Source organism: Canis aureus, chromosome 20, assembly GCF_053574225.1.
Source record: "Canis aureus isolate CA01 chromosome 20, VMU_Caureus_v.1.0, whole genome shotgun sequence".
Lineage (NCBI taxonomy): Eukaryota > Metazoa > Chordata > Mammalia > Carnivora > Canidae > Canis > Canis aureus.
Genome location: NC_135630.1, coordinates 39785753 through 39810807, shown reverse-complemented (window position 1 = coordinate 39810807; position 25055 = coordinate 39785753). Strand labels below are relative to the sequence as shown.

The 25055-nt window shown below is 33.3% G+C and overlaps 2 long non-coding RNA genes across 21 annotated transcripts in view; one reads left to right on the top strand and one right to left on the bottom strand.

Moving 5' to 3' along the window:
- LOC144291720 (uncharacterized) overlaps positions 1-25055 on the top strand; it is a 223444-nt gene that overhangs the window by 107772 nt on the left and 90617 nt on the right. For 12 of the 19 annotated variants that reach the window (XR_013359136.1, XR_013359130.1, XR_013359137.1 and 9 more), the window contains one exon: positions 11998-12052. The exons of 2 other annotated variants lie outside the window; for them this stretch is intronic. This is a non-coding gene — a long non-coding RNA (uncharacterized LOC144291720). Of the gene's footprint in view, positions 1-10844; positions 10888-11997; positions 12053-25055 lie in introns of all 19 variants that reach the window. 5 more of the 19 variants (XR_013359133.1, XR_013359121.1, XR_013359128.1 and 2 more) reach the window with 1 other exon arrangement.
- The window catches only part of LOC144291723 (uncharacterized), a 36289-nt gene that overhangs the window by 6665 nt on the left and 4569 nt on the right, over positions 1-25055 (bottom strand). The window contains exons 2-4 of one of the 2 annotated variants that reach the window (XR_013359142.1): positions 13748-13869; positions 10148-10249; positions 3502-3594 (exon numbers count right to left, since the gene is read on the bottom strand). This is a non-coding gene — a long non-coding RNA (uncharacterized LOC144291723). The remainder of the gene's footprint in view (positions 1-3501; positions 3595-10147; positions 10250-13747; positions 13870-25055) is intronic. The other variant, XR_013359141.1, reaches the window with a different exon arrangement.

The following is a 25055-nucleotide window of genomic DNA, read 5'->3' as shown; positions in this document are numbered from 1 at the left end:
GTCTTATGGTGCCATCCAAAAGTAATTGCCAAATCCAATGCCCTGACATTGTCCCCTATGTTTTCTTACAGGATTTTGATAGGTTTAAATCTTATGTTTAGGTTTTTAATCCATTTTGAATTATTTTTTGCATATGGTGTAAGGTACAAATTCATTCTTTTGCATGTGGATGTCCAGTTTTCCTAAGCTTGTATGTTGAAAAGAAGACTGTCATTTTCCCATTATGTAGTCTTGGTACCCTTGTCAAAGATCAGTTACCCATATACTTAAGAGTTTATTTCTCAGCTCTCTATTTTGTTTCTGTGCCAGAACCACATTATCTTAATTAATATTGCTGGTATTATTTTTTGAAATCAGAAAGTGTGAGACCTCCAATTTTGTTCTCTTTTTTCAAGGTTGTTTTGAATATTAATAATCCCTTGAGATTCTGTATAAATTTTAGGACTTCTTTTTACTGTTTATGCAAAGAATGCCACTGGGGTTTTGATTGGAATTGCATCAAGTCTGTGGATTGCTTTGGGTAATATGGACATTTTAACAATATTAAGTCGTCCATGAACATGATATTTATTTCCATTTATTTGATTTCTTTTAGCAATATTTTATAATTTTCAGCATATAAGTCTTTCACCTTCTTAGTTAAATTTATTCCAAAGTATTTTATACTTTTCATAATATGGGAAGTGGAATTGTCCTTTTCAGATCCTCAATGTTAGTGCACAGAAACACAGTAGGTTTTTGTATGTTGATTTTGGATTCTGCAATTTGCTAAAATCATTTATTAGCTTCAACATTTTAGGGGGAATCTTTAACTTCTTTACATGTAAGATCATGTCAATTATGAACATAGATAATTTTTCTCCTTCATTTCCAATTTGATTGCTTCTATTCCACCTATCTATCATCTATCTATCATCTATCTATCTATCTATCTATCTATCTATCTATCTATCTGTCACTTATTTGTTTCAGCTAGGACATCTAGTACTATATTGAATAGTAGTGGCAAGAGTGGGCATCTTTGCTTTGATCTTGATTTTAGATGGAAAATTTTCATGTTAGTTGTAGCCTTTTTTGTTAGTGGAGATTATTATTTTGAAGTATATATTTCTTCTATTCCTGAGGGTAAGAGTGTCTTTATTATGAAAAGATGTTAAATTTTGTCAAATGCTTTTTCTTTGTCAGTTGAGATCATTATGTGTTTCTTGTCCTTCATTCTGTTAACATGGTGTATTGGATTGATTTGGTATGTTGAACCGTCCTTTATTGCTATAAATATCCTGGTCAGGGATCCCTGGGTGGCGCAGCGGTTTGGCGCCTGCCTTTGGCCCAGGGCGCGATCCTGGAGACCCGGGATCGAATCCCACATCGGGCTTCCGATGCATGGAGCCTGCTTCTCTCTCTGTCTGTGTCTCTTCCCCTCTCTCTCTCTCTCTGTGACTATCATGAATAAATAAATAAAATCTTAAAAAAAAAAAAATCCTGGTCATGGTATATAATCCTTTCAATGTGCTTTTGAAATTGTTTCGCTTGCATTTTGTTGATGTTTTGCAACAAGATTCAAAAGAGATATTGGCCTATAATGATCTTTTCTTGTATCTTTGATATCTTATTCAGTGATTTTGGCCTTAAGAAATGAGTTTGGAAGTGTTTCCTTCTACTAAATTTAAAAAAATATGTTTAAGGCAGATTGTTCTTAATTCTTTAAATGTTGGGTGAAATTTTCCAGCAAAATCATCTGGTCTTGGGTTTTTTTATTTGGGGCAAGGGGAGGTTTCTGATTATTTCAATCTCCTTTTAGGTTATATGTCTCTTTAGGTTTTTAAAAATTCTTTATGATTCAGTCTTGGTAGGTTTTATGTTTCTAAGAATTTATGTATTTTGTTTCTCAATTACCTAATTATTGGAGTAATTGTCATTATAGTTTCTTATCATCCTTTTCATTCCTGGAGTATAAGCTGTAATGTCCCCTCTTTCAGTTTGAATTTTAGCTACTTGAGCATTCTCTCTTATTTTCTTAGTCTAAGTATTTATCAATTTTGTTGATCTTTTCAAAAAGCCAACAACTTTATTATGTTTTCTATTATTTTTATATATTTCATTTATATCTACTCTAATCTTTTATTATTTCCTTCCTTCTGGTAACTTTTGTTTGTTTGTTCCTTTTCTAGTTCCCTGAGGTATTTTGCTAGGTTGATGATGTGAGAACTTTGTTCTTTTTTATATATGTGTTTATTACCATAAACTTCTCTGTACCATTTTAGCTGCATTTTAGGGTTTGAGATGCTGTAATTTCATTTACATTTGTCTGCATATCTTTCTAATTGCCCTTATATATTTTTGACCCATATGTTATTGAAGTGTGAAGTGTTTTAATTTCTATGTATTTATGAATTTTCTTAATTTCTTCCTGCTATTAATTTTTAGTTTCATTCTGTTGTGTTCAGGGAAAATACTTTGGATGATTTCAATTTTCTTGAATTTGTTAAGGCTTATATTGTGGCTTAACATATGTGTATCTTAGGGCACGTTCCATGTGCACTTTAGAAATACATGCATATACGTCAGGTTTGATTCAAATCTCCTATTTCCTTATTGATTATTCTGGTTTTTCTATCCATATCTGAAAGTAGAGTATTGAAGTATTCTATTATTTTTATGTCACTTCCTTTCAGTTCTGTCAATGTTTGCTTTATGTGTTTGAGTATTTTTATGTTAAGTGTGTATATATTTATTATTACTATATCTTCCTGGAGAATTGACCATTTTATCATTATATACTGCCTTTTTTGTGTCTGGGGACAATTTCTATTATAAAGTCTATTTTGTGTCATATGAACATGACCATTCCTGTTCTGTCCTTTCACTTTCAGCTTCTATGTTTTTTTAAAGACATATGAGTGAGTCTCTCGTAGCAGTGTATTGTTGTATCTTATTTTTTTAATCTACTCATTCACTCCATATCTCTTAATTGGGGTATTTAATCCATTCCATTTAAAGTAATTATTGATAAAGAATGAATTACAATTGCCGTTTTGTTGTTTTCTGTAGGGCTTGTTTTGCTTCTTTTTCTTTTCTTTTATTGACTATTTTTAGTGACATGTTTTGGTTCTTATTTCTTTTGTGTATATTCTATAGATGTTTTCTTTTTGGTTACCGTTATAATTACATTAAACATCTTAAAGTTAAGATAGTGCGTTTTAATCTGGCATCAATTTCAATCACAGACATTAAAGGGTTTTTTAAATGGCAGCCCCAGGTTGCTCAGCGGTTTAGCACCACCTTTGGCCTGGGGTGTGATCCTGGAGACCCGGGATTGAGTCCCACATCGGGCTCCCTGCATGGAGCCTGCTTCTCCCTCTGCCTGTGCCTCTGCCTTTCTCTCTCTCTCTCTCTCTCTCTCTCTCTCTGTCTCTCACGAATAAATAAATAATCTCTTAAAAAAAGTTTTTTAAAAAGTCAATAATAGATGAAAGAAAGTCATTTGATTGATAACTATACCTCTTCCATTTTCTTCAGGTTGTCAGTCACATCGTTAATTCTTTTTCCTCTGCCTTAGATCATAGAAGATTTTGTAGTGGCTTGTAGTTAATACTAAAAATATGTTAGCAAAATATAAATAACACATCAATATTTTTTAAGGAACAATAGGTCAGACAACACAGGAGAAATAAAATGTCAAGATATGTAAAAATATTTCAGCACTGTGCCTTTATCTACTAATCTGTTTAGTCATAGGTATATTTAGGCATCAATCACTCAGCAATATGGTTAGATTATAGTTATTTTCCCCTATTTTGATAATTTTGATCTTTTCCATATAAAATATATTTTATTAATTTGTTTGTTCAATACACTAACATAATTACTACATGCCAGGCATGGTGCTAAGAACTAGAAATATAGTAGTGAAGGAGAGTTATTTTTCTTCTATCATAGTGCTTACATTCTATTGGAGAAGGGCAAATGAGAAATAAACAAATAATGGAAACAAATATTTTCATATAGCTATAATTGCCTTAAAATAAAATAGAGGTATGTAATAAAATGACTGCAGGTACAGTTCTTTTCATAGGGTGATGAGAAGCTTTGTCGTAGACATTTGTACTGAGACCTAAGGAGATAGTCATGCAAATGTGTGCAAGGATAAGCTTACAGGTTTAGGAAACACAAACTTCAAAGACCCTAAGGCACAGGGAAAAAAAGGCCATTGATCCTGAGGATAGTAGGAGATGAGAAAATAGGAAGAGAAAAGTCAAAGAGATAAGCAGGGCCGACGTGTAGGAATTTATAGGTCAATGAAATGCTTTGGACTTTAGATTAGTGATGAAAAATCTCAGATATATTTTAAAGAGAGAAATTATATAATTTATTTTTGAAAAATATTACTATTGCTGGTGTGTTGAAATCAGTGGAAAGTAAATAAGCCTGAATGTTGGAGACTACCTCCATAGATATTGAAGTAACCTGAGTTTGATATATGGAGTCTTGAACTAGAGAGGTAGCATTGCAAATGGTGGCATATGGATATATGCTCATTACAGAGCCAAGAGGAGTTAGCAATAAATTATATTAGGGGATGAAAAGAATGATACATTTCCATTAGCAGAGGTGAAAATCAAGAGTTCTGCTTTTATCAAGTTAAGTTTAAATGGCTTCATATGCTAAAGTACTTGTCACTTGATTACATGATCCTGGAGTCTACAGTAAAGGTAAAAGCTGGACATCTACATTTTGAAATAATTGGTCAAGAAATGATTTATAAAACCATGAAACTTGGTAAGATCACCTAGAGATCTTACAGATATAAAACAATAGATATAAAAGAATAGACAGCCCAAATCCCTAGGACTCATTAATACTTAGAGATGAGCAGAGGATATAGAAAAGGAAAACATGTGAAAGAGAAAAAAAATGGCAAAGATGTTGTCCTACAAGACAAAGGAAAATAATGTTTTGAGAAGAAAGTGAAATACGGTGCTGCAAAAAAGATTATTTAAGATGAAAGATAATTCAAATGGAGGAAATACAATATAGTTACTACCCAAAAAGCACATATATTATTGTTCAGTGTTTACATAGGAAACTATGCATCTCTTAGAGATTTGTGTTCAAAAACCCTAAGAATGATTTCTAGAATATTGGTTTTCAAAGAGTGTACTCAAAGGTATTAATTTCAAAATTCAATTCAATTATCTACTAATCTGTTCATTCAACATGTACCTACTGAGTACCTACTATGGTTAGTCACTGTGCTGTAAACAGTTTTTGAGATGGATGATATCCAAGGGAGTAGTGAACAAAACTGAAGAGGTCTTACACACTTGCTAACAAATAATGTCCTTTTTTGTGAATAAAGATGAAATACGGAAATTGTCTTAAGCATGTACCTTATTCTTTTGCTAGTCATTAGGTATGTGTTTTACTTAGTATGAAAACTTACTTTTTTTTTTGTTTAATCCCACTAACCTTCAGAGATTCTAAATGATAAATATTCCCCACTTCTAGGTTATAGATACTTTACCACTTTTTTTTTCTTTGATACTTCACTACTTTTAAGCAATTAGGGCCCAATCCTACTTATGCTGACCTCTGCCTACACCTACTTTCCAGCTCACTTGGTTCATATTCTCCATTATAGATTTGTTTGCTGTAACAATTTCAAACCATTATCATTTACATGTGAGTAGATTTATTGTTTTTGGTTTAAACAATCCATGGTACAATAGGAATGTTATATTTATATATAAAAATAGCCGTTTGAAAGACCATAGCTACTTGATGGATTATTCAGGTCTCTCCAAGCACTCTATCTTTTATCACTGCACAATATTAATGAGTTTAATCATGGGGTTGCGTTGCTTATAGAGGTGGCAGGCAGTTGATATCAGTCTTAGAAGTGTGTTTATTAGAGTGAGTCTTTGTGGAACTGTGACTAGTTGGATGGATTTTAGAGGCATGTTCACTGAAGTGAAATGTTATTGATGTCAGGTTTAAAACTGGTTCTGGTCTTCCCTAGTTACTATAGTTATTAAACTGAAGGTCATTTTCTAAGAATGGGTGATGTTTTTATTATCATGTGTAATGATTTCCTGACTTTGCTACTTATAAGTTTGTCTACCCCTGAAATGTAATTTTTCATTGATATAAATTACATCTTGTTGCCATCTTCTTGAGGTCCTTCAGTGTTTCCCATAGTTCTCTGCATAAAATGTAAACAAGGTCTTTAAAAATACCTAAAATTAAATCTGCAAGACCATATAGGATCAGCATACCCCAAATTTTCCTATGTCATTTCTAACTTGGGCACAACTTTCCTGCCAACTCTTTCCATTTCTTAAACATCCAGGCTCTTTTCTTTCTCAGATTTTTGGTCTTTCATCTGGGTAGAACTAGGTTTCTTCTAAATTTTCAGTAATCTAAGAAGATGATAGGGGTGGAGAGAGTTTATCTGAAGTGGGGTGAAGTTTTTAATAGAATACAGGAGTTCCTCCCTCACTCCTGATGTTCTGTGAATGCCACATATGAGGGTTGGCCACACAGAGGTGAAGGAGTCTGCTACATGGAGTATTTAGCCCCAGGCTTCATATCAATTCCCAAAACAGCATGTAGCCCTGGAAACTTCACTGAAAAAAAAAAAAAAAAGAAAGAAAGAAAGAAAGAAAGAAAGAAAGAAAGAAAGAAAGAAAGAAAGAAAGAAAGAAAGAAACTTCATCGCATTCACTGAGGCTGAGATAACTCTTTTTTCTTTTTTCATTGCTCATGAATTGTAGTTAATGTAGCCTAACATGATAAACATTTGAAAATTGTAAAAATTGTAAATTGCTCAAATACAGTAAAATATGTCTTTTTTAAGTTGTTTTTTCCCTTCATTTTACCATACTGAATAAAGATGTTACAGAGATGGCCCCTAATCTATGTAATCTTTCTGAAACTTGGTCTAGAAGAAGCTTTCCCAACTTCAACCTGTAGTTTGTTGAATTTTTTCTCGTGATTGCCTCCCCCTCTCTATAGCCTGGCATGGAAACAAGGGAGGTTTCTAAGAGCCTGGACTAGAATAATCCAAGTCAGTTCCACTCATGCTCCCTTGGATGGTACTCAGTCTCACAGCTGTGCATCCTACAAGGGATGCCAGAAAATGTGGCAAAGCCATTAACAAGAAGAGGAAGACACAATGTATTTTCTGCTATACCTGTTTCACCTGTCTCCTTTTTAGCCCATGTCACTTCTCTTCTGTCATAGGAAAGGTTGAAAAGTCCCTGCTAAAGGATTTGAGACTAGAGGTAACTGAGTGGCTCAGTGGTTGAACATTTTGCCTTTGGCTCAGGGCATGATCCCAGGGTCCTAGGGTAGAATCCCACATGAGGCTCTCCCTGGAGAGCCTGCTTCTCCCTCCACCTATGCCTATGCCTCTCTCTGTGTATCTCTTATGAGTAAATTAAAAAATAATAATAATAAAAAAAAGATTTGGGACTATTAGCAAAAGTTCTTAGGATTTGGAATTGTAGGATACCAGTTTGCCTTCTAAGGGGAAAGAACAGAAGCAAGAATGTTGATATGCTGTGATTTACTACTCTAGAATCCTATATTTTGTTCTTTGATCTTGAGTTTTGTGTTTTTGATGTTTTTGCTCTTAAACGGTCTGTTTTTGTTTATTTTCTAGGGGTCACTGTTTTGGGAGCAGTTATACTTTATCCAGTTGAATAAGTATTAGTGGAATGATATTCTGTATGGTGGTTTTACCTTTACCCAGGTAGTAGGCTATATACCTATACTACCCATTTCATCTTTACAAAATTATATTGAAGCACATACAGTTACTATCATCCCCATTTTGCAGAGGAGCAAACCAGATAACTGAGAGATTCAATCACTAGGCTAAAGTCAAACCATAAGTAAAAGAGCCAGGATTTGATCAAGGCAGTTTGGTTCTAGAGTCCAAACACATGACCATTATCCTAGACCATTTCCTGGCCAAATGAAAAATAAAACTCAGGTAAATAGAGGAAAAATTCTTCATAATTTTGGAAGTATAGATCAATAAACTAATAATTTCAATCTAATAAAAAAATTTACAAAGAGAAGATGAGAAAAAAATGAGATAAGAAAGAATAAAAAGAGAAGCTAGACATAAGGCAACAATAGGAAACATCAGTAAGAGCAATAAGAACATGATGAAAAAGGAGCAGAATTAAAGATTAAAGTATAAATTAAAAGAATTGATGTATCTTCTGAAGAATCCAATTACTGACAGAAAATAAAGCTATAGTTAATTCCAGTGGATACAGGTGACAAAGACAACCAAAAGAAAGTCAAAATTAATCAAACAAAAACATGAATTGTCTTCTAATGTAGAGAAATAAACAAACGGAATAGAAAAACATATTAAAAGATACAATGAGATAAACTTTCCCTGAAGTGGAGAAAGGATCTGCATATTAAAGAACATATGTTCTTGAAAACTGTAACAATTGCTACTGAAACATCGCCTAATTAAAATAATGATATTTTTTAAAATGAATTAAGATAAAGTCAGATAGAAAAAAATTCAGGGACTAGAAGAAAAGAAATCAGGTTGGCCTCACATTTCTCTAGAACTTTGAGTATCAGAGATAATATAAGAAGAGTAGTGTATGTCAACTTGAGAATGAACAAATAGTCCACTCACACCAAGTGACCATTTTAAATAGGATATAAAGACCAGGTGTATTCTCTTAATATGAATAAATGTAGGAAATAGAGAACATTGTTTCATGTTGGAAACAATGATGGTACAAAAATAATGATGTAATTGATAATAAGCAAAATAGCAAACAAAAAGGAATTCATGGAGTAAAAGCGGGAAGAGAATCAGATGCTAATAGCCTTGACTTTCATAGCAGAGAGTCAATAATACTGCCTAAAATTGAAATTATTGATGAAAAACTATTTCAACAGTTAATGTTTTTCATAATGTTTTCATATTAGAGAAAGCTTTAGGGATGTAATAACTTTTGTAAGGCAATGTTTAACTGTTCTACAATTTCTTTAGTTTCCTTTTATTTTACTTTTCTTTTTTACTTGGGTGAAATTGAAGTAAATTTAATTGAATATTCTATCTGTATTTGTGTAGAGAAAAATGATGTCTGGAATTGATAGTAATTTATAGTTAGTGATGTAATATGGGACAGTTTTCATTCTTTTGCCCCTTCATGTTATAAATGCTTTGTAATAAGCAACACTATTTTTAAAACAAAACAAAACAAAAAAGCACTTTTTAGTGTGTTCTTAACACTTGATTGATTTAGTGTGTTAACAGTTAACACTAAAAAGTGTGTTAAGTGCAGCCACTCTGGAAAACTGTGTGGAGGTTCCTCAAAGAGTTAAAAATAGATCTGCCCTACGACCCAGCAATTGCACTGCTGGGGATTTACCCCAAAGATTCAGACGCAATGAAACGCTGGGACACCTGCACCCCGATGTTTCTAGCAGCAATGTCCACAATAGCCGAACTGTGGAAGGAGCCTCGGTGTCCATCGACAGATGAATGGATAAAGAAGATGTGGTCTATGTATACAATGGAATATTACTCAGCCATTAGAAACAACAAATACCCACCATTTGCTTCGACGTGGGTGGAACTGGAGGGTATTATGCTGAGTGAAATAAGTCAATTGGAGAAGGACAAACATTATATGGTCTCATTCATTTGGGGAATATAAAAAATAGTGAAAGGGAATAAAGGGGAAAGGAGAGAAAATGAGTGGGAAATATCAGAGAGGGAGACAGAACATGAGAGATTCCTAACTGGGACATGAACAAGGGGCGGTGGAAAGGGAGGTGGGGGGGGTGAGGGGGGTGAGGGCATGGTGGTGGTGGTGACTGGGTGACCAACACTGATGGGAGCACTTGATGGGATGAGCACTGGGTGTTTTGCTATATGTTGGCAAATTGAACTCCAATAAATAAATAAATAAATAAATAAATAAATAAATAAATAAATAAAAAAAAAAAAAATAAACTAAAAAAAAAGTGTGTTAAGAACAGAAGAAGAAGAAAAGAAAGTTCCAATGGATTATGTGCATATATTCATGTAGATTTTTCCTGAGGCTGTCCCTTGTTCACCACTCTCCTTGATAATATAAATCATTGGACTGGATGACCTTACCTAAGTGCTGTTCAAACCCTTCTTGATTGTTTTTCCTTTTCACCCAGCTCTAAGTGGCCATCATTTTGTATCACCCAAAAAACCTAGACCTAAATGTTGACACTGAAGAAGTGGAAGGAAAGAGAAAGATTTACTTTACATCATTTTTATGATCTGAAAGGCAAATACAGTTAGTTAATTTAGTAACATATTTGGAGCTTCTACTATGTCCCAAGTGCTGTATTAGGTGAATGGGATATAAAAATGAATTTTATGTATTTTTTCTCTGACACAATATCTAAACTATTGTAGGAGACAAATACATATTATAACACAATAACTATCCATTTTCTTATTTTTTCACTTAGCAAATAGCCATTCAGTGTTTATTGTATGGGAAGTAAATGCATGTACACAGGCTTTTGAGCCTCACACTGGAGAGGTCACTAACAGACGTGGGTGACGGGTTAGGGAAATGTTAGATACGTACGACCATGTAGTAAAAGACACAATCTGACCTATTCCAAAGCTCTTACGGGTATATTCAAGAGTAAGGTGGAAAGGAGATTAATCAGAGTTTTTAGGGTCAAGGAGATTCATATTGGTAAGTCCATTGAAAGAACAGGTGAAGGAAAGCAAATAGCCAACGAGTTTTATTCTATTAGTAATTCTGAAATAGAAAATGCACATGAATTATTCCCACATTTTATAATTCCAGAACAAAGGTCATGATCACTCCATTACTTGGCGGTCAAGATTAGGTGAGTCAAAAATAAAACTTTATTCCCCAAGGGAGTGGGGACTAAAAATAGGAGGTCAAAGTTTCAAAGTATGAGCTGAACATGATCTAGGGCAAAATTCACAGGGATTGAAACTGTCATTTTTCATGGAGGAAAGACTTTTTAGCAAGTAGGTATTGTTCTAAGATGCAAGACTATTTTAATATAGTGACAAGCAAAAACTTCTCAAATGCCATACATGTAGTTTTGCATTAGGAAATCTCCATCTATGTCCTCTATGATGTTGTAGGTAATAAAAATATTGTGAATATTGAGATCATTAATAATAATTTTCAGGTTATTGGAAAGCAGGAACAATTACATAATTCAGCTTGGCTAAGATAGAAGATTTAAAAAATAAAGAAAGACACCAAATCAATAGAAAGGGATACTCTATCAGATATTATTGCTACCACCAAAATGATATTCAGTCAGTTTTAAAGTTTTAGGTGATAATAGAATCAGATATATGTCATAAAATGGTCAACTTCCATTATCTGTCAGAGCAGGGAAGAACTGAAATGAAAAAAAAGAACTGAAATAAAAAAAAATTTATAACAGTTCTGAATAAGTGTATTTCTTATTTAGCCACCTAGGATTCATTGTGAAGCTTATAAACCAGAAAATGGTCAGCATTATTTGCAGTGTTACAAAGTGCCATTTTTTCAGCCTTTTTTGAATAAGTTAATGAACCAAAAACATAGTGATATTCTGTTCAAAGCTAGCTTTTCATTTGAAATTTGCTAATTATTATGGGATATTGATAGCTATAGACAAAAAATGTATTTCAAGTATATGTTACATTTTGGAATCAATTATTTATCTTATGTCTTATCTCATTCTATATTGGATTTGAGGCAACAAACAAAACTAATGTGTAATAACTGATTAAAATAAAACAGGAATAATTAATGTGTACTAGTAATTTATATTTATATATAAATATATCAATTAATCATGATACTCGATGATAATAGCTATTATTTATAGGCTTCCTGTCCGAAGCAACATTTTAGTAGTGTGTGTGTACAATTATCACATTTAATTTTTACAACAGCTATGTCTCTTGTGACCATTGTCTACATTTTGCAGATAGAAGAGTGAGGCCTAGTGAGGATAAGAATCATGCTCCAAACTGAACAGTTTGGTAAGAACTAATATGAAATCAAACTGGGAATTTTTTTCCTCATTATTCAATATTTAGTATCAAAAGAATATAGATATTTAAATATTAAAGTGAATATAATGTGATTGTGATAGCTAATTTCAAATTCAATTTATAGCCTCCTACATCGTATGAGTACCATCATCAAAATATTAATTTTGCAATAATTTCAGAGCAAAGAAATCATCACAGAAGAATTCAGAAAATTGTAAAAAAAATTATTGGCATCAATAAATTTTAATATGTACTTGGCATTTTCTAGAGCCTGATAAAAATGTAACAATTCTCTGAGATTTTGTACCAATATAAAGTATTGTTATTTTTTAATTATTTATTTATTCATGAGAGACACAGAGAGAGAGGGAGAGAGAGAAAGAGCAGAGACACAAGCAGAGGGAGAAGCAGCTCCGTGCAGGGAGCCCGACATGGGACTCAATCCCTGGTTCCCAGGATCAGGCCCTGGGCTGAAGGTGGCGCTAAACCGCTGAGCCACCCGGGCTGCCCTGGTCCACTGCTTTTATAACCTTTCAGAGTCTTCTGATAGTTGATTTATGTATTTAAGCCAAGGCTTTAAATTGTAGCCAGTGAGAAAGATAGAGTTGAATGTGCTTACTGCCTTTTGTCTGGAAGCAGACATTCCAAACCTCTAGCATGGGTAGACTCTAGTTGCCGACTTCATTTCTTTTCCACTCACTGTTCAACGCACTCCAAGCAACATTTAGTCTCATATCCCCACCAAATCTTTCACCAAGATATCTAGGATTTCCATAGTGCTAAAGTCAACCAGATTTAATCTTTCAGTAGAATTTGTCATTCTTAAACAATGTCTCCCTGGTTTTTGTGACACAGTAATCTATAGTTTTTTTTTTTTTTCTAGTTATTTTTTTAAGTATAAAATATGCACCATCTTTAAGTGAAAAAATGATTTATCATAAAATAGTCTCAAATTCTATTATTCTCATTTAAAATGAGTAACTTGTTCTTTTGAGCATATTATCTTTTTAGTTTATTCAATGAAAAATACCATATATTGCAAAGATTTATATATATACATAAAATTATCAAATAAAAGTAATTTCATTTGTATTTATGACATTCTTTACAATTTCCATAGACCCCTTTAATCAAATGCATACTTAATTCTAAGTTTTTACAAAGGTAAATTTCATTTTGAAATAATTAATGGTAATTCAATGAATAGAAAACAAAATTTTTCTTCTAGGCCTTTTTTTGCTACTGGTTAATTTTCTTTGCTTCATAAGATAATGTGGATATTCTTATCATCGTGATAAGCCAATAATTATAAGTTTATAAAGAAGTGTTCCTATATCGAGTCTAAATAACAAATTTGATGTATATACACACATTTATATATACATATGTATACACAAACATATGTATGATATGTATGTATAAATATGTATATGCCTATGTGTAAACATTTTAATTTTTGTTCACATAGTTAAAAAGGCTAGACAAGGGCAGCTTGGGTGGCTCAGTGGTTTAGCGCTGCCTTTGGCCCATGCTGTGTCCCACGGTGGGCTCCCTGCATGGAGCCTGCTTCTCCCTCTGCCTGTCTCTGCGTCTCTCTGTCTTTCATGAGTAAATAAATAAAATCTTAAAAAAAAAACAAGGCATGACAAAAAGCCTTAATTTCTCTTTCAAATTTGTTCATACCTTTAATTTTTTGACTTGCTATATCTGGAACCTTGGCAATTCGAGGTCTACATGCTGGGGGAAATGAATAATCCCTTTTTTTGGTGCATGGACTGATTGGTGTGCTTTCCTGTTGAGTTAATCTATAAATGTAGTAAATTGAGAATAGTATTGAAATTAGAATACATTAATTAGACTCTTGTTTCTATCATTTACATATGTCTTAAGTTATTAATCTTCGTGACACAATTTTCTCCTTTTGTATATGGGGATTTAACACCTATATTTCAGGGCTAATATGTAGTGTAAATGAGCTGCTCTTTATAAAACATGACACATGGTGCAACATGATGTTTTGGTGACATTTTAATAGAAGCAGTAGTTGTGGTTGATTTAAATAATAGTGGTAATAAGTTTGGACCAGGACAAATCCAGAAGTCAGAACCAAAGCAGGTTCTGGGAATGACACGGAGGTTGTGGGGAGAAGAGGAAGTATCAGAATTACATCATGTTCTTATTATTTCATTTGGTTTAAAGGGAAAGACATTGACTTCTGTAAAGGTAGCTTAGAGTAGGCAAGACCAGACAGAGATTTAGAAGTCCAGACCCGAAGAAACCAGAGAACAGGAGGTCAGTGACATTAATGAGCAGGAAATAGTGAGGTTGACCCAAAGTCTCAGAAAAAGAACACTTTACTCTGAGTTCTCTTTTATATACTCTTCTTGTCATGAGTTCTCTTTGACACATAGGTATTCAGTATAACCAGAAGGATGTCAGAGGACTGAAAGTCAACTGTTACAATTGCAGGCAGACAGATGGGTCACTAGCAGATTCTTCTAACTCTGCTGAGAGGATAAGATGTTTTAAAAATGAATGGAAAAGTACAAAAAGAGAAAATTAAATATTTGAGGTTTGCTGACTTACAATAAAAAATGCACAACCAAACCATTTGTAAAAAAAAAAATAAAGAAAACTGAAGAATTGGCACATTTGCAAATACTCTAATTTAGAAAAACAAAAACAAAGCAAATGAGCAAGACAGGTTGCAATGCATAGCATAATTCAGGCCCCTTTGAAATCTATTGCATGTGTAGTTAAATTAAAGATTGTCTTTTCAGGAATCAAATCAAATTCTGTTTAATATTCAAAACCATGAACACTTAAGAGAAGCCATTTAATAAGGGTCTGAGTAGCAAAGATTTCCATATATTTCCTTTCTCAGATTGACTTTTCTGTAGCCAATTTCATTGAGGAACCAATTCTGATGACTCATTTCTCATTAGAATTGCCAATATTGCCAAGTCTTCAATCCTTAAATTAATAAAGCTTTTGATTGTGGTTGACCATACTTCTGTGTCTTTTCATGCATTTGCATATCCAATATACTGAGAAACATGCATTAGCTTCCCCTGTTAACATACTTGTTTGGTAAACCATAATAATAAGCTATCAGCCTCACTGGATTATGTGTTACAAAACCTATTTTATACTGTAAGGTTTTATATATGCAGGGGAGCCTCTACCTATCAACAGCTTAGGTCTCCATAGGCTATAAGTCCATTAATTTGAAATTCCCAAGTCTCAAGTTATTATTGATCACTAATGCCATCTCATGTCAGCAAGCCAAGAAGATAGACATTCTTCACATCTAGGACTGCTTACAAGCTATTGTGAAATAAATTCTACAGCTGTTTTAGTTCAATGATCTGCGTGGATATTTGTGAATTTAATTATTTTTACTTTAGAATATATTTCATTCTGTGGTGGGAAAAAGTCAGCCATCCTGTTTTTATTTTTTATCTACAAACTTCTTTTTTTTTTAAGATTTTATTTATTTATTCACGAGAGACATAGAGAGAAAGAGAGGCAGAAGCACAGACAGAAGGAGAAGGAGGCTCCATGCAGGGACCCTGACATGGGACTCAGTCCTGGGTCTCCAGGATGACACCCTGGGCCAGAGGTGGCGCTAAACTGCTGAGCCACCCGGGCTGCCCTCATCTACAACCTTCTGTTTACTTTTTCAAATGAAGCTTTGAAAAATTTATATCAGCTTCTAGAAAAGAATCTTAGTATAGTTTTTACAAGAATTATAATATACACGTACATGGTCAATTCCATGTATTTAAAAATGTTTCATTAATGAAAATTTCACTTTCTCAATTTATCCTTAATAATAACCAACAGATTTTTGGAATATGGTAGAAAAAGAATAAATACATTACCAGTTTGGCATTCAAATTGTAAGCTTTTCTGGTACAGCTGCTGGATACTGGTTCTATATCCATTTACCTAAGCTAAACACTTTTTATTGAAGCTCAATTCAGAAAAGATAATCCTAAATACTTGTCAAGTCCTATAATGTCATATCCACCTCCTTATTTTACTTTCCTTGGTTCTACCCTGATTATTTCCATCTAACAAAATAATCTTTATTCATTCTAGGAAATAGCCTCTGAGCTTCCTTTGCTTTATTTATTCAATGACATGAGCAGACTTTATACTATTACATGAGCAGAGTTTATACTACTATCCTGTCATTAGAACAGTTCCTGTAAGAAAATAATGAGATAAAAGTTCCATTTCTCATTGATCTTTTGACTACCTGAATATTTAGTAGACACTGTGTGTCTCCTTCCCACCTAAACCCCAACTGAGCATTAGCTGTTCCAATCCCATTTGTACCACATAACTCCCCCACCAACAGGGCCTCCAGCACTTGGATATTACTAAATCTTTCCTTTTAATTCAGCAAGAGTTGGAAAGTTATTTTCTTTTACAATTTACATTAAAATAAGTTTTCCATAGAAATGTCATTTATTACTGAGCAAATTCACCTTAGGATATTTTGGAAGTCATCTTTGTTTTGGGAGTGAAACTTTTTTTTAAGACTTATTTTCAGAGAAAGAGAGAGAGAGTCAAGGGAGGAGCAGAAGACACAAATCTTCAAACAGACTCCCCACTGAGTGCTGAGCCTGACATGGCGCTGGATCCCATGAACCATGAGATCATGACCTGACCTGAAAGTAAGAGCCAGGCATATGACTGACTGAGCCACCCACATGTCCCCTTTAATTACTATTAGGAAATAATTTGCAGAAAATATCATGTTTTATTTATGTATCTACTTATGCCAAAAGTACTATTTTTTCTGTTTTTCCTAAGAACCCCAGTGTAGGTAATAGAGCATAGGGAAAATATTTTCCAAATATTCCTCTTTAGTTATTTACCTCTGATATTTTTAATAAAGAAAACTTGTAGATAAAGAGAAAACAATAGTTATAGAATAAAAATACTCAGAGACTTCACAATGGGGAGGAATACAAATGTTCTTTTTGATATTTGGTAACAAAATATGCTGTTTTCCCTCTTGCAATTACTTTGAGATTCCTTATGATTTCTAAGGTCATATTTATATTTGGATGTTGCCATTAACTAGCCCTTGGTCAAAGTTTAAGCTAAATAATTATTATTTGTATAATAAATTCTTTCTTTCAACCTAGATTTTTTAATTTTCTAAGGATGTATCTGTTGGATTATTGGGCTTATAGAGACAGACATTAATAGACTCCATTTCAGAGAGGAGAAACTAAGATGGAAATATTTACTTAATGCTATGTAGATAGTTGGTAGCACAGCCAAGATCAAATCCCTGATTCTTATATTTGGAATGGTCTATGAAGTTTATTAAGTCTAAAAACAAAAATAATTACTTTTTTTCACTTTCATTGCTGTAACTAATATCCTTTGAGTATTTGATATATTCTGGGCACCATTTTAGGCAAGAGGAATAAGAAAGAACTTCTTTCTATTCTGAATATATTACGTGGTTGAAAATTCTGATATATAAAAGCATTTAACTAATAATAACCAGCAATATCCATTGATGTCACTGCCAAAGAAGTTTAGAAGTACAACTAGAATATTTTCTTCTGAATTGACCAAGAAAGCTTCATGGACAGGACGAAATTAAAATCGTGTATAGAAGGATGAGCAGAATCTGGATAGGCAGAGGAAAGAGTGAATTCTAGAGAAATGGTATGAGTAAGGATATATTACTTATATGAGTTTAGGGAAATAAAATAAACTTGCTCCAGAGATATTACTGAAACCAACATTACAGAGTCAGACTGGGGCCAAATTATGTAGAAGATAAAATATTGGACCAAGTTTTATAAAATGTTCTGTAGAGAATTGAGAGCCAAGAAAAGTTATGGCACAAAGAATGTTGTTATATTTATGCCTTTTATGATGAAAATTACTACAAGGAGTACAGCTTATAATCTCACCACTGGAGATTTAATACTTTTTAAAATATTTGCTGTGTTGTTATTTTTGCTTTTTGTCAGGCGGGTCAGTGTATGGAAGGAAAATGCTCTGAAATAGTCAATTATCAAAAAGGAGCAATTACAATACTTCAGCACCATTGATAGGAAGGAAGTAGATATAAAAATAATCACCAGTAGAGACGATTTCCATTCAAGGATATCCTTATAGTAGAAATAATTTTCATGTCGGTCAAAAAGGGGAAGAGAACTTACAGTTAATGATTTCTATTGTGGGAAGAATAAGCATAGAGAATTTTTCTTTTGTGGGACCAAGTATTCCAGATGGGACAAGGGGAAGATATGGAAAGACAAGAAGATATGGAATATGGATAATATTAGAGAATACAGAATGCCATTTTACAGAATAGAGAAAGAGACAACCCTTGCTGAATTTTTTTGTGAAGCTAGCGTAACTGAACTCTCATGTATGATACAAGAAAAATAATGAAAATGATTATCTCCATTAACATAAATGTAAATAACCTGAATAAAAGTATTATCAAAACAAATACTGGGGATTTCCAGGTGATTCAGTGGTTTAGCACCTGCCTTCGGCCCAAGGCATGATTCTGGAGTCCTGGGATCGAGTCCCACATTGCGCTCCCTGCATGGAGCCTGCTTCTCCCTCTGCCTCTCTCTCTCCCTCTCTTCTCTCTCTCTGTCTCTCATGATTAAATAAATAAAATCTTAAAAAAATACTTAGACATAGAATAAAAAAATATTATGCTGCATGACAGAGTAGTTCTTTAACATTCAAAAAAATCAACATAATCATCACATTAACAGATAAAGAAAAACTATAATATTACCTCAACAGATGCAGAGGAAAGTACTTGAAAAAAATTAATCACCTACATACAACAAAATTTCAGTAAGTTGGAAATAGAAGGAAATATCATTATTCTTATAAAGAATAATTGTAAAAAAAGCCTTACATAATATTAAATGAAAAATTTAATGTTTTTTTTCCCGGAAGTCAGGAATAAGGGCATTTATCCTATGACTTTCTTTTTACATTTTACTAAAGGTAAGTGCAATAAAGAAGACTGTAATGAAATAAAAAAAAAATTAAAAATGTTTATTCACAGATAAACAGATGATTTGGTAAGTGTGAAATCCAAAATAACACATTAAGTAATTGTTAGCACAAATAAGAAGATTTCACCAAATTGTATCATACAGAATCAATACTCTCAAATTTATTGTACTGCTTAAAGACACAAGGAACAATGGGGAAATGAAATTTTAAACCCACACCACTTACAATATAGAAGAAAAAATTGAGCACTTAGCCATAAATTTAATAAAAATGTTGCTAAAGGAAATTTATAAAGACTTAAATGGGGAAGTAAAAGTGTGCAAGACTCAATATTGTTAGGGTGGAAATTTTCTGTAAACTTTTCAATTTTTTTGGTGGAAACTGACAAGATGGATTTTAAATATTATTGGAAATGGAAAGGAACTAGAACAGCCAAAACAATCTTAATGGGGAATAACAATTTGGAAGAATAATAGTGCCATATTTCAGGACTTATTAGAAAACTATAGTAATAAAACCAACTGTGTTGGCATAAAAATAGGTAAATAGATCCTTAAGACAGACTAGATTCCAGAAAAACATCTACACATATAAGCAACTTCATTTATATCTTATGTTTCTTGAATTTTGTTGGAGAATGGATTATCTTTTAATAAAAGGTACTGTAGCATCATACCACGGAATCATTTTGTTGTAAAATAGAAAGACAAAAGACTAATAATTAGGAAAATATTCTCATGACCTTGTGATAATTCTTAGATAACATAAAAATGAAGCCTTAAAGAAAAAAATAATTAAATGAATTTTATTAAAATGAAAAACTTCTAGTTTTTAAAAGAATCAAAAAGGGAGCCACAAATAAGAAGACAATGAAGATATTTGCACCCCAAAAATTTAAAAAATGACTATAATTTGGCAAAAAATATGAACAACACATTTAAACAAAATGAGAAAATTCTTAAATAAATATTACATGAAGTTAAATAAGCCCAAACATAGAGGTTCAGGATTATCAGTTACCAGATGTAAATTATGACCCTAGTGAGGAGTTCCACATCCTGCAGGACAGCAATAAGTGCTCTGCAGACCTACTCTCCAGTAAGATTATTCTTAAAAAAATTATTTTTAAAATAAATGCAGTTATCTCCCGTCCCTCAAATGCACACAATCCTTCACATTCCTTGTAAGGGCATATCATTGAATTGGAGGACTGGGTGTAGACAACAGAGGAGGAACATGAATTTTACATCCACCTTTGCTATTTGAAAACAGTGTGGAATTGGGACATCTGGGTGGCTCAGCGGTTAAGTGTCAGCCTTCGGCTCAGGATGTGATTCTGGAGTTCTGGGATTGAGTCCCACTTTGGGCTCCCTGCAGGGAGCCTGCTTCTCCCTCTGCTTGTGTCTCTGCTTCTCTCTCTCTCTCTCTCTGTGTCTCTCATGAATAAATAAATAAAATCTTAAAAAAAAAGAGAGAGAACAGTGAGGAATTGAATGTAATAATATAATGTATTCCTTAACTGTCTTATACCATTTCATTATCTACAGTTTTTTTGTCATTACTCCTTAAAATTCTTTTTTTTCCCTCATTACTCCTTAACATGTCTTTCATTCACACACACACACACACACAGTTTTAAAGAGAGAGTGAGAGTGAGCAGGGGGGAAGGGCAGAGGGAGAGGGTGAGAGAATTTTAAGCAGACTCCAATCCCACTGCAGAACCCAATGTGGGGCTTTGTTTCATGACCCTGAGATCATGACCTGAGCCAAAATCAAGAGTTGAATGCTCAACCTGGGTGAGTCACCCAGGCGCCCCTTTTCCGATGTATATTTGAAGATTCTTCTCAAAGCTAAAAAAGAAAAGTCTCTTTTTAAAAAATGACTTTCCCCTACATACTTTCCTTATTGCATTCCTCTTGACTGGTTGAGTGCTAAGAGCAGTATATTTGTTATATATTGCCATGTAACAAATTATGCTCATATTTTCCAGATTAAAACAACATGCACTTATTATTTCACCTTTTCTCTTGGTTAGAAGTCCAATTATTGACTTAGCTGGTTCTGCTGCTTCAGAATTTCTCATAAAGTTTTGCTCAAGAGATATTGGCTTGGGTTGCAGTCATATCAAGGTTTTACTAGGAAAAAAATCTGTTTCAGATTCATTTTGTGGTTGGTGGCAGGACTCAGTACTTCATGGGCTACTGGACTGTGACTCTTTACTGGCTGTTGGCCAGAGGCTGCTCTCAATTTATTGACATGTGGTCCTGTCCAATATGGCAGCTTCATCCAAGTCAAGATGTGAGAGAGAGAGAACTGGCTAGCAAGATTAAAGTCACAGTCTCTTGTAGCCAAATTTCAAAATTGCAATGCTGCACTGGTTTGGATTATCCATCCTGACCTAGACGGGGTAATTGCATTTTAAATACATAATAAGAGTAGGGGTCAGCAAGTCTGGAATACAAAGCATACCCTGGAAAACCTCCTGGTTGCTGCTGAGGTTAAAGTTGATAAGTACTGGATACAAATTCTAGTTGGTATTTATGGATTCCTTTTTGTCTTCAGTCATGCAGTTTGTCCTGCTTTACTTCCATCTTTTCTTCCTGACTGCTAGCTCTACTGATCTATACTGATTTCTGGTACACCAACACTAACTTTCTATGAATATCTTCACCAGCTTCCATGATTTTCTGTATCTAATCCCCACGATGAATCCCTTTTTCATGACACTTATTATAGTTTTTCTGTTTTAATCATACACTAATGGATAGAGAATTAGCAAAAGAAAGAAGGTAGGACAGAAAAAAGAAAAGGAAGGAATTGGGGAGTGGGAGAGAAGAGACAGGAAAGGAGGCAGGAAAGGAAACAGTGAGAGGCAGAAAGAGAGGGAAAGAAGGAGGAGTGAAGGAGGGAAGGAGGGAGGTAAAACAAAAGAAAAATTCCAGATGCTAAATATGAAAAATGATTAATAATATTAAAAGTTGTAACATATTTGCTGAACATCTGCTACATGATAGGCAGTGTGATGTAAACTTTTCAATGGACTATCAAATTTAATCATAAAAATAGCTAGTTAGTGTGTAATTGCCTATTATAATATTCTTTAGTGTTATACCTATACTGACACACTTGAAACTTACACTTGTGAGTTTGGTACTACTGTCAGTTTGATTTTACAGATAAGCAAATTGTCAATTAGAGCAGTTATATAAATTGCCCTGGATCACAGAACTAAAAACTAAGAAGTGTCAGATTCAAATCCTGGCAATCCAGTTCTAGAGTTCATGCTTTTAAATAACTTCTAGAGTTCACACTTTTAAATAGAGTTAGCATGTCTACCATCAAGATTACAACATTGAAAGTGATGCTATCAAGGCTCAATATTAAGGTAATTCTCTAAAGCACAAATTGGAAATACTGGCTGAGCTAGGATTCATTCTGTCTGACACCAATATTTAACCAATATCATGTTATAAACTGTAAGACAATTAGATTAGTATATTTCTAAAAGTAAGAAATGTGATTAAAGCTATATTCAAAGTTTCATCATAATTTGATGTTCAATGTATTATGTAAGAATGAATGAAAGCAAGCAGGGTATATATTCAACACTATTTAGAAAAAAAAAAACTGTAAAACTTGGAAAGTTAGAAGAAATATACAAATAAAACAAAAAATATAGTTATTTAAAATAAAGAAGAACCATAGATTTAATAAAATCACCCAAAATTATTGTTCTGAAGAAACCAAAATAATAAATAAGCTTTGGAGTCTGATCAAGAAAAAAATGAAAAAACAAAAACATACAAAAATGAATGCATACATAAAGACAAGTACATATTAAAATCAATAAATAACAGGGATGTAAAGTACAGCATAGGGATTATAGTGAAAAATAAATGAACACGTGGACAGATAGAAGATAGATAGATAGATAAATAGATGATAGATATAGATAGATAGATAGATAAAGCAGATGTAAAGAAGACTCAGTTCATGAAATGAAGATTTAATAGAAAAATATGAGTTTGAAAGAATTATAGAAATAAATCTTCATAAGATAAAATTCAAAAATTAGAATTTCAGAAAAAAATGTCATCTGGGTGTGGAATAATTTGGGGGACAGTTATATTTGGTGTATTTTATATCATACTACTCAAGAAAGGGCTTAATATGTTTACCCTGACTACTGTGTCTGGAACCTTATACTAATTAAGCTTTGCCTACAGCATGGGCTAGACAAAAGAATCTGCATTCTCATCTCCATGACCTTCAATGATTCATGTTAGCTGCCTTCAGTTTATCATCTTTGAAATAAAGAGGTGGGACCTCATGATGTCTAAGATTCCTTTCAGTTGTATGATTATGTGAAGCATCCGCTTTCTCTTTGGTAGGATGATAATTTAAATTTTATTGCTAATAAGACATGTTCCTTTGAGGTGTAATTTCACTTTATTATTATCCTTCACATGAAGAGGAGGTTTATTTTTCACAGCAAATGCTTCCTTTATATGCAATTCAATCTTTAAAAGCATAGAGGAAGTGGGGGGAAAAATCACTGTAATATTTTAAAACAAATATTTAAATGTTCACATTGCCCCTGTCTCCATATTACTGTTTTGGCTCTGGTACAAAAGCTATAATTTGATCAATTGTCAGAAAAATTATACAGTACCCTAGTTACTCAGAATCACATTCCTTTGTGCATAAATGGCATGTGAGAAGTCATGGCCACTGAAGCATAGTAAAGAGCCAAATTGCCTCCATCTTTGTTCATCCAAAGCTCTTAAATTTGAGCTACTTTTTCCAGTGGAAGAATTCCTGGAAATGAAGCAATTCCAAAAGATTTCATAGAATCGTAACTCTCAATAGTGCCTTTGCAGTAATTAACCTTATTTTGGCAGAAATGGGACAAAGGCATGGAAGGTTAACAGATGTACTGAAATGCACCCTGTTAGAGCCAAAGCTTCATCCAAGGCTTGTTTTTGCCAACCACTAACCTCACCTAAGCCCAGTTAATCCTCAGTAGCCTCCAAAAGTATTATCCCACTTGCTGTTATTTTCTTTATTAGAGCATTATTGAAATAAAAAAAATCTATAGTTGGACACCAATCAATAAATGTAGAGGAAATAAATGGTGGAGTTGGAAGGTCAACTTTTTGCAACTGTTACGGTAACAAAGAATCACCAGTGGATGTTACAACTAGTAGGTGAGCATTTACTGAGAAACTGAATGTTTACATAACATTAAAATGTCTCCCTACTGCACTATTAACTATTACTAAAGGGGAAAATAATAACTTTATGGTAGAGAAATCTAGCAGGCAGCATTTTAACCAAAGGATCAAAGTTAACTCCATAAGTGTCACTTTCCTGACAAAAAGTGCATAGCCGGCATTTGTCATGATGAAACATAAGATAAATCAAGTTCTAGAACTTTCATACAAAAATGGCTTGTACTCTTCAAAAATACCAGTGTCTTGAAAGACAAAGAGAAATGAGACCTGTTCTATATCATCAGAGACTACTTGGATATGGCACTTAATGTAAATTAGAGATCCTGGATCAGATCTTGGATAGAGAAACATACTGTGAAGATAAAACTGGAGAAATTGGTAAATTTTGAATATGGGCCATGTGTAGGTAATCCCCTTGTCTCAATGTTAAATTTTCTGATTTTTATCATTGCAGATATATAAGAAGGCAATTTGTTCCTAGGAAATATGTGTATGTGTGTGCACATGTGCATTCAAATGTACATACAGAGCATTTATACTGTCAAATTATTAACAATTTTGCAGATATGCAAATTACAATTTTGCAAATTACATTTTGCATATTACAACAATTAACAACTTGCAGACTCATTGTGAGTTTAGAATTATTTTAAGATAAAAATGAGCAAAAACTCTGATTGAAACATGCTCTTTCTGTGACAAAGGAAATCTTTCAAAATGTATAAAGAGAA